Source organism: Girardinichthys multiradiatus, chromosome 12 (assembly GCF_021462225.1).
Source record: "Girardinichthys multiradiatus isolate DD_20200921_A chromosome 12, DD_fGirMul_XY1, whole genome shotgun sequence".
NCBI classification, from domain to species: domain Eukaryota; kingdom Metazoa; phylum Chordata; class Actinopteri; order Cyprinodontiformes; family Goodeidae; genus Girardinichthys; species Girardinichthys multiradiatus.
Genome location: NC_061805.1, coordinates 45,702,174 through 45,711,040, shown reverse-complemented (window position 1 = coordinate 45,711,040; position 8,867 = coordinate 45,702,174). Strand labels below are relative to the sequence as shown.

Here is an 8,867-nt window from a genome sequence, read left to right as displayed (position 1 = left end):
TTTGATTCATAGTTGTGTTCGGACAACTAATGAACGTTTTGGAGTGCACTAGGTTTTGTTTTTCATTAGTTTTTCTCTAATGTCGGTGTTCCCTATATGTGTTCAGATGCTCACAAGTTGGAACAATTTTCTGGGTTTTAGTTTCAGAGGGTGAAAACTTAAATTTCTTATGAATTTTCTTGAGGTGAAATTGGATGTAAATTCTCTTTGGGATGGGAACAGAACCAAATAGAACCTGTCATTCTGCCATAGGGTTCTGGTTGAATCATTTGATGGTAAAAGATTTGTTGTTTGTCTTAAGTGTATTTCTGTTTCAATGTTTGTCTCAAATGTTTGTCTGACTAACCTTTAGACTTCAGAGAAAACAAAAAGAAATAATAATCATAGGATAGAAAAAAATGAAAATGAATTTATTGAGGAATAAATGACTGGTTTTAGAGATCAAATGTTTAACAGGAATGAATAACTAAATAATGGTATGATTAATGTTGTACAGAATATGCAAATTACTTTTATCTAGTATTGGGGGTAGAGGTTACGGGGAAGGACCCCAAAGGTCTAATTTAGGTAGATATAATCAAATTATCAACGCGTTGAAAAGTAGGTCACCAAAACACTAAGAGACCTTCATGGTAAATGATGCGAATACTTTGTTCTGGAGATGATTTCAAAAATTATGGAAAATAACGGTTTGAACATATCTAACATTGGCTCCTAGTTAACGGACAATAAATTAGCAACTAACTGGGTTACAATATAAACATGATTTTTGGGTTAAAGGTGAGAAGATGCCTCTGTTATATTATCTACATATAAGATTTTCTTGAAAACAGGTATTGCAGCATTTCCTGTTTCCCAACAAGCCCTAAAGGAGCCCTAAAGTTATTGATTTTATGGGTGCTGACAACAGAGTGAAAGGATGTAGAAATGTGCTTGATACTTTCACCAGGTCGGCTGAGAAATAATCACACAATCAAAAAACGATTGGCTAAAGTAATACAAAAATGAAGTGGCTGGATGCGCTGCCCTTGGTGATGCTTTACATCAGATCATCACCCACTGAGCTCATGGGTTTAACTCCCCATCAGCTGCTGACAGGAAGAACCAAACCCTGACCTTTCACCTCCTTTCTTCAGTCAGGTTGTGCACCCAGTCTGGATTCACAGAGAGAGCAACTGACATGTTCAAAGATTTTAATCTGCTGTGAAGTTTTTGTCTCATAACACACAGGAGGCTCTAACCAAAGAACCAACAGGAGAAACAAATGGAGCTCTGAATGAGGACAAAACTAAGGTAAGCAGATCATATAGCAGGAAGGTAGAGCAATCATCTGAAGGAAACCTCAGAGAAATCAGAAAGCATCTGAGGAAGAACACATGAATAGATTCGATTGGGTATCTTTTGACTTAACATTTAATTTCCAGCTAACACATCATAAATGTGCTTGTGGAATTAAATTAATTTATTCCAGTAACCATAAGGTCATAAGGTAAGATTAACTCATCTTTTTGCTTTCAACTAACAAAATACAATAATGTGGAACCTGTTTCATAAATTTTGAGTGGGCTGGGTTACTTCAACAAAGGGAATGTGATAAAGAAATTAATAAAAATTGTATTTGTTGGGTTAAAGCTTGATGTCCTGGTAAATTTGAAATAAGGTCACAAAATCAAAAGTCGGAGGGGAGAAGGATTTCTAAAGTAAAACTGAATAATCAAACAAATGTTTACTTCTGTGAATGTTGGAAATTGTGGAATAATTTGCATGAAGGGTTAAAGGAGTGTTCAACTATTTAATCAATTTGAATTGCTTCATGAACAGAAATTATAACTTCCTGTGTGCTTCTGACTTATTTATTCATAGATTATGTTGTTTACAACGTAGATTGTAAATTAACTTGATACAAGGCCTTGAACCTTTACTTGCTGCTGAACAGAACTGATTTATGGGGAATAATTGCTTTGGGGGTGACTCCCTATGGACTGGACAGGAAAGATGTTCCCTGGTTTCCCTCTCTATCCAGGATGCCCTGACACCGATTGGCCTACTTCGTCAGGGGGAACCTTTCAGAAAATGTGTTTTTAAATTTGATATGTCTGCTAGAATACAAACTGCTTCCTGTTAGAACTGATTCTAATCTTTTAAATGTCATAATGTTTTTAACAGCTTTGACCCACATGCAGTAGGCAATCAGGAGACAGAGAAATAACGGCAAGGATTTTATGTACAGGAATACAGGTAGGTGCAGGGAACTGGAACCGGGATCCCAACTGTAAGATAAGTAGAATGGTAAGCAGGAGGAAATTCCTGAGTAAATATTCTAAACAATAAATCTGTCTTAAGAACAATGGTGAGATCCACCAGAGGGGGGTGGAGAGACCAAGAGGTTGTGTACCCGTGAGACTGGAGAAGATGAGTATTGGAGTGCAAGGGTTTTAGTTGACCCTAAGGCTCTGGTGATGGTGCTGCAGACGAAGGAGGGTGGACAGAGTTCGCTAGAGGAGGTCCAAGGAATGATGGAGTCAGGAAGCTGCCAGCCGATTTAGTCCAATGAAGAAACAGGAGGCTTGGGTCTTTGTTCATGAAGCTGGAGAGCTCATCTCCAGAAGTCAACAATCCAAAACAGCGTTTGATGCTGAGGTCGAAGTCAGGTTCAATATTTAGTCCTGCAAAGTAGCACATCCAAAGATTACAAAGAGGCAAAGATAATTGGTGGCTTGCCCTTATACCACTAAGGGTAACACTCTGGCAATGAGTTGCTGGCAGCCTCCTCCTTAAATACCCCTCCGGTGATGATTATATTATATTGTAGATATGTTTATACTGTTTAATTTGTATTGTATTGCACCGACTATGCCAAAACAAATTCCTTGTATGTCCAAAAACGTACTTGGCGATAAAGCTTTTCTGATTCTGATTCTGATTCTGATCAGGGAAATGGGGAACACCGGTCACATCTCCTCCAAGTTTCCAACGCCATCTAGAGGCTAAGCACAGTAAACAGCACCAACACACAGACATGGCACACAGATCCTGACATTAAATAACACCACGGCAAAACAGGAGAGACAGCTGAAGGCTGTGTAACCAGGATGTTGAAATTATTTCTTGTCAAAATATAACAGCTTTGGATATGATCCTAGCAAAAGAAAAACGGTTGTGTGGTGTTTTTGGAGAGAATTGTTGTTCTTTTATTCCCAACAATTGCAGCACCTGATGGATCTCTATCAAAGGCCCTAAATGAATTGCAATCACTGTCCATCGAATTAAAATCGCACTCAGGAATCGATGAACAACTCACAAAAATGTTTGAGACGTGGTCTGGAAAATGGGGAAACCTACTGGTGAGTATATTCACTTCATTGACTGTTGTTGTGGTAATCGCAGGTTGTGTATGCTGTTGTGCAACGTGTATTCAAGCTCTCATCCTCAGGTGTATTGATCGTGCGATTGGTTCCAGTGATACCAGACGTTTGAGATTACCAGAATATCAAATGGATGTGGTGCCAGAGCACACACTGATGTTGTCCACTGAATATTTGAGCACAAGTGATGATGTGGATCTCATGGAACCAAACCAAAGTGTTGGAGAAATTATTATACTGTGCTATGAGGAGGAGGATGAAACTCATTGTTCAGAGCCAGCCTGAAAATGGGAGCAAAATTAAATCACAGCCATAAAGCGAGGATGCAACACCTGGCCTTGCCCAAGACCAACCAGGAATGGGGAGCCAAGGATGCCACACCAGGAGGACGACCAACCCTTTCCTGTGGCCTGGAGGGGGACCGGACAGACGACTGCAATAGATAATTGAACAGGGTCTACAATTCAGGGCCTACAATATACTTATATACATTGTGCTGCTCATTTCCGCTGTACTTCTAGGTTTTTATTATTTTTGTTGTTTTTAATTTTTCAACAGGGCATTTTCTATTTGCGATGTTTTTAATCATTCAAATTTTAGACACACATCAGCATAGGACTGTTCAATGGGAAACAGAGGGGGTGCACACACTGAGGGCTGCAGGCAGTTACCGGAGACATGGTACTCCGTTTGGGGGGCCGGAGTTATGCGACGGTCGGAAGGAACTGCCTCCCATATTCTAGCTTAGGTCCATATGCACTAGACACAATGATTGATGTGAGGTGGGTTTTTCCTACCTCAGCAGGGGGATTGTTATGGATGTATGATTCTGTGGCCTTTTTTAATCATCTTTTTGCTGCCCTAATTAAATATATCTGCCCTTGTTGCTTATCTGCCGCACCGCTCACTGCTACAGCTTACACAACATAACTCTTGATATCACATAAGACGCAACACATAGTCAAAAATAAACTGATACAAGAGGATGACACCCTTTAGGAGGGTTAAGAACAGGCATAGATAAAAGCAGGACTCACGCTCCATTCTTTGCTCCTCTCGGTTCATCCCTAAGATGGGCTGACGGGGGCCCGGTACCGAAGGTGAATGTCACTGTGTATCTGTTCAATTGTTTACTCTGTATACTCATCATTCTGGCATTAAATCTTGATTTTATACTTAACCATTTCTCATTATTTTACAAGGTAAATACTTTGCTGGTTTTACTGGTTGGGTCTTGGAACTGGAGAGAAATGGACCCGGTCGTGCACAGGGAGGGAAGAGAGCAGAAACTCCCATTTAACAACAAAAAGGTGATACATTTTCCTAATGACAAACAAAATGCATTAAATGTGTTTTTCCAGACCATTTGTATCTTCTCTTCAAGCTGTTTAAGTTTGACAACAGAGAATGGAAGAATTTACTATTCAAAAACTTACCTTAAACTCCCAGGTATGTAAAACAGAACTGATCTTTAGGTGTTACAGCTGCAGTTCATTTGATTCTATTCTTATTTTTATTTTTAGTTAACCAAAGCAGATATGGCAGCAATTCAATCCCTTGACGCATCTACCTGTGGTGAAGACAAAGTCAGTAAAAACTGAACATCATAATGAAGAAGAAAGGAGATTTAAGTGACTTGGAATGTGGCATTGTTGTTGGTGCCACTCCAAGGTTTCAGAAACTGCTGGTCTGCTGGGATTTTCACTCACAACCATCTTGGACAGACTGATTCCAGGTGACAGAAAGACAATAGTTGCTCAAATAACCAGTCATTACAACACAGATATGTAGAATACCAAGTCTGAATACACAATGTGAAGTACCTTGAAGCAGATGAGCTACAGCAGCCGAAGACCACACCAGGTGCTGCATCTCGGTGGTATTTTGCTGTAAGGGATCCCATGGTCCCAACTGACCAATATTAAAATACCACAGCCTATCTGAATACTGTTGCTGACCATGTTCGTCCCTTTATGACCACCGTTTCCCCAACTTCTAATGGTTTCCTGAATCGTACTCCAGTGGCCTCAACAATCCCTAGATTGCAATCTAATGAAGCAACTTTTGGATGAGATGAATTAGAAGATTAATGTCATGGATGTGCAGTGAACAAATATGCATTAATCTGTGTGATGCTAAAGGTCTCAAAGTAGTGCTTTTGACACTGCGTTGATTCTGTACAAAGAATCAATGCAGTTGTGAAGGAAAAAAGAGGGTCCAACATGGTATTAGCAAGGTTTACCTAAGAAGTGGATGGTGTATATGTTGTGTTGTTTACATATAGTCTGTTTAAAAGAGCTGTTAGTAAAGAAATCATCATTTGCCTGTCTGCTTCCCTGCGGTTCACTGCTGTGAAACTGAGCCGCTCATTTTTTCCATTTGTTTGTAGGGTTAGGATGACATTGCATCACGAGTACTGAAAATGGACGGTTTGCCTGAGAGCGCAGTGGTGAACATTGATCACACATGGCAACACAAGCTAAAAATAGCTCATTCGCTATTATAGGATATTTGCTCCTTGAGCGTGGTATCCCCAGCCACTTGGGTCCAAATTAGACGTATGCATTCTGATAGCACACACAGCATCCTCCATCATGCCTACTCCGCTCGCCTATTGGTACAGCAGCAGGGAGCAGTTAAAAAATTTTAGTTTTATGATATATTAATAAATGATGGATAAATAAGTGGTTCATTTGTTATACACTGCAGCTGGACCGAGCTAAAGATTAGGTTGACAGCAAGGAGGCTTTTAAACCTTGAGGACCTGGAGCTTAACACCAAAGATAAATCATCAAAATGCCAGCAGAAAGTGTAAAAGGCTGGTCAACATTTATAAGAAAGCTGTGATTGGTGGTAATGCAAATAAAGATCTATCCACTAATTATTTGAAAGGGTATCAGTATTTTTGACATGCAATTTTTTAAATAGGATGTGAAAAAAACATAATTTTTTTAAAATAGTATTGTTCCAATATATTTTAAGCCACCCAGGTACCCCATACTCCAGCAACAACCCCACAAAATACCTCGGGTGAGACACTCGTAGGCCTTCTCCAGATCAACAAAACACATGTAATTACAAAGATCCTGTGACTCAGAGTGAGAAGAAAAGACTCCAAACCCTTCATACTGTTTAAAATAGTAGGAGTGGACAAAAGGGCTTAAACGTTATTACAAAGACAAGTTAAAAAGCAAAGTGTTTAATTTATTTAGAAATTCAACACTAACTGGTGTTAATCTCTTTCTGTATTTTTTTCTTTACATAAGTGCATAATTATTTTCTTATGGAGCAAATATTATATTTTTCAGTGTTCAAAATGTCAGTGTTAAATGTCCATGTGTCAAATTAGGACAAACAGTACAAGTTTGAATCCTAATGTACAGAAATACGGAGTTATATGCAGACTATATGAGATAATCTTCATTTTGGACTTGTAAAACAATAAAATTTAAAAATCTTTGCCGTGTTCCAGTTGCAAGCAAAAATAAATCTGTAAAAGTTGCTATACTTTGTGCTTAACATCAAGGCTAACTATTATTAGCAAAGTATCAATAAAAATGTATTTCTCAGCTTTTTCAGTGTTCAGACACTATACTTACATATTTACAACAAGAGGTTGTACAATAATATAATCGGCAACTGATTTATTAAGATACAAAGTGTCAAAAGTTAAACTTATTTACCAGAAATCAAATTCAGATAACATAGTAAGGCATCAATAAAACAAAAAGCCACAGCCAGTTTTTCCAGTTTGTTTTGAAATTTCATTGTAAATCGTTATTTAACTAGAAAGTAAAAACAGGTTTACATTACTAGTACGTCACTGGAGGCTTCACAGAGAGCATTATTTAAGAGGAGAGGGGTACAACTATTTGTGATTTTCCCTGCGTTTTTATGCACATTTGTTCCTCGGTAGTATTTGTTTGTATTCTGCACAGCTGCAACAAAACCCCTGAGCTGTATGTGTGAATATGTTTCTGGAAAAACAAGCATGGAAGCGATTCATAAGGAAAACCAGGGCAGACTGCTATTCTTACACCGTTGTGGTGAAATCCAGCAAAGAAAATGTATTCATTTTTTAATTTTTGCTGTGTTTTTGTTATGAATTTACAGTTGTTGAAAAAGAAATGCATTTCTGGCTCTTTGCTTTATTATTACTGGTGCTATGTGCAAGTGTGAGGTAGCCATGATTGGTTTTGAGGTTGGGGTTCAAACAGATACATGTAAGAACAAGTGTTGTGTTACCCTCTGATGAAAGAAAGTTGGTGAGGATTTTCAGAAACATCCCAGGAACCACAAAGATCCTGACAAGAACTGGAAACAAGTAAAAACCAGCTTTTTGGCCATAATGACACAGAGTATCTTTAAAGGAATCACGGTGAAGCTTTCAAACCCAAGTACGCTGTACCAACTGTTAAGCATGATAAGCATGAAATTCCGACTGAGGCGGTGTGAAGATCAAGTTTTCTGAATTGGAATCAGAAAATTCAGACTTTAGAGCTTCTGTGGGTCGCATTAAAACCTTCTGACTTTCCTGGTTTGAATTCTGGACTTCAAGTGGTGTTCCAGTTAATTTGTCCAACTTGGAACCCTTAGATTCTGTCATCTGTGTACAAATATATTTGTAGCATCAGTCTTTTCTGCACATCTCAGAAATAAGTTATTTTCTAATAACCACACCTGCACTGCATTTATCATGATCTCTGTCAGATTAAATAGGACAATGTTACTGTGTTACTTTGTATTAGTATTTGTTCTTTTTCTCTACTTGCTAAGATCATTTGTGTTTATGCATCTCTTGGTTTTCACATGTATTTTTCAATTTTTTTTAATGCAATTTCATTATCTTCTGTATCAAATTAAAGCTTTTTTGATGTTGCAGACATTTTCACCTTTGGGTTTTAGCTGGATGTCCTAAAATCTAACAACATGATGTAAAACACACTGATATTCTGTCGATCCTCGAAAGAGCAAGCCGGTAGACTTTCCGTAACATCAGAGATAAAGGTCCCTCGCAAAAGTATTCATACCCCAAAAGCTTTTTCATGTAGACAGTTGAAAGAAGGAGGTCTGATCAGATGATACCAAAGGTAAACGTTTTGTGTTGCATGCAAAACGGCATTTGTGGGTGAAAGCTGACACTGCACATCACACTGAACTCACCAGCGATATGGTGAAACATTGTCATGGTAACTTCATGCTGTGGGAATGCTTTTTCTTGAGGAGTGAACAGGAAACTTGTCAGATTTGATAGAAAAATGGCTTGAGCGAAATACGGGTTGTAAAAAAAAGTTGTAAAAGGTTTTGAGATTGGAGCAGAGATTCACATTCCAGCAGGACAAGGACCCTAAACCTAGAGCCACATCTGCAGTAGAAAGCTTTAGATCAAACCATGTTCATGTTTGAGTGACCCAGTCGAAGTCGAGACCTAAATTTAATAAATACCGCAAGGCATTTAAACTGATGTTCACAGAAGGTTTCCATCCAATTTGACAGAAGCGG

At 38.5% G+C, this 8,867-nt stretch overlaps 2 long non-coding RNA genes across 3 annotated transcripts; both read left to right on the top strand.

Annotated features, from left to right (window-relative positions):
• The first annotated feature begins 288 nt into the window (after positions 1-288).
• On the top strand, positions 289-3,916 carry LOC124878260. The gene is made up of 2 exons (XR_007040688.1): positions 289-3,344; positions 3,434-3,916. It is a non-coding gene; the product is annotated as an uncharacterized LOC124878260 (long non-coding RNA).
• A 435-nt stretch (positions 3,917-4,351) lies between these two features.
• LOC124877495 lies at positions 4,352-8,250 on the top strand. 2 transcript variants are annotated; one of them, XR_007040548.1, is made up of 3 exons: positions 4,352-4,675; positions 4,750-4,814; positions 4,889-8,250. It is a non-coding gene; the product is annotated as an uncharacterized LOC124877495 (long non-coding RNA). The 2 variants fall into 2 exon arrangements; XR_007040547.1 differs by having other exon boundaries at positions 4,352-4,814.
• The last annotated feature ends 617 nt before the right edge of the window (positions 8,251-8,867 follow it).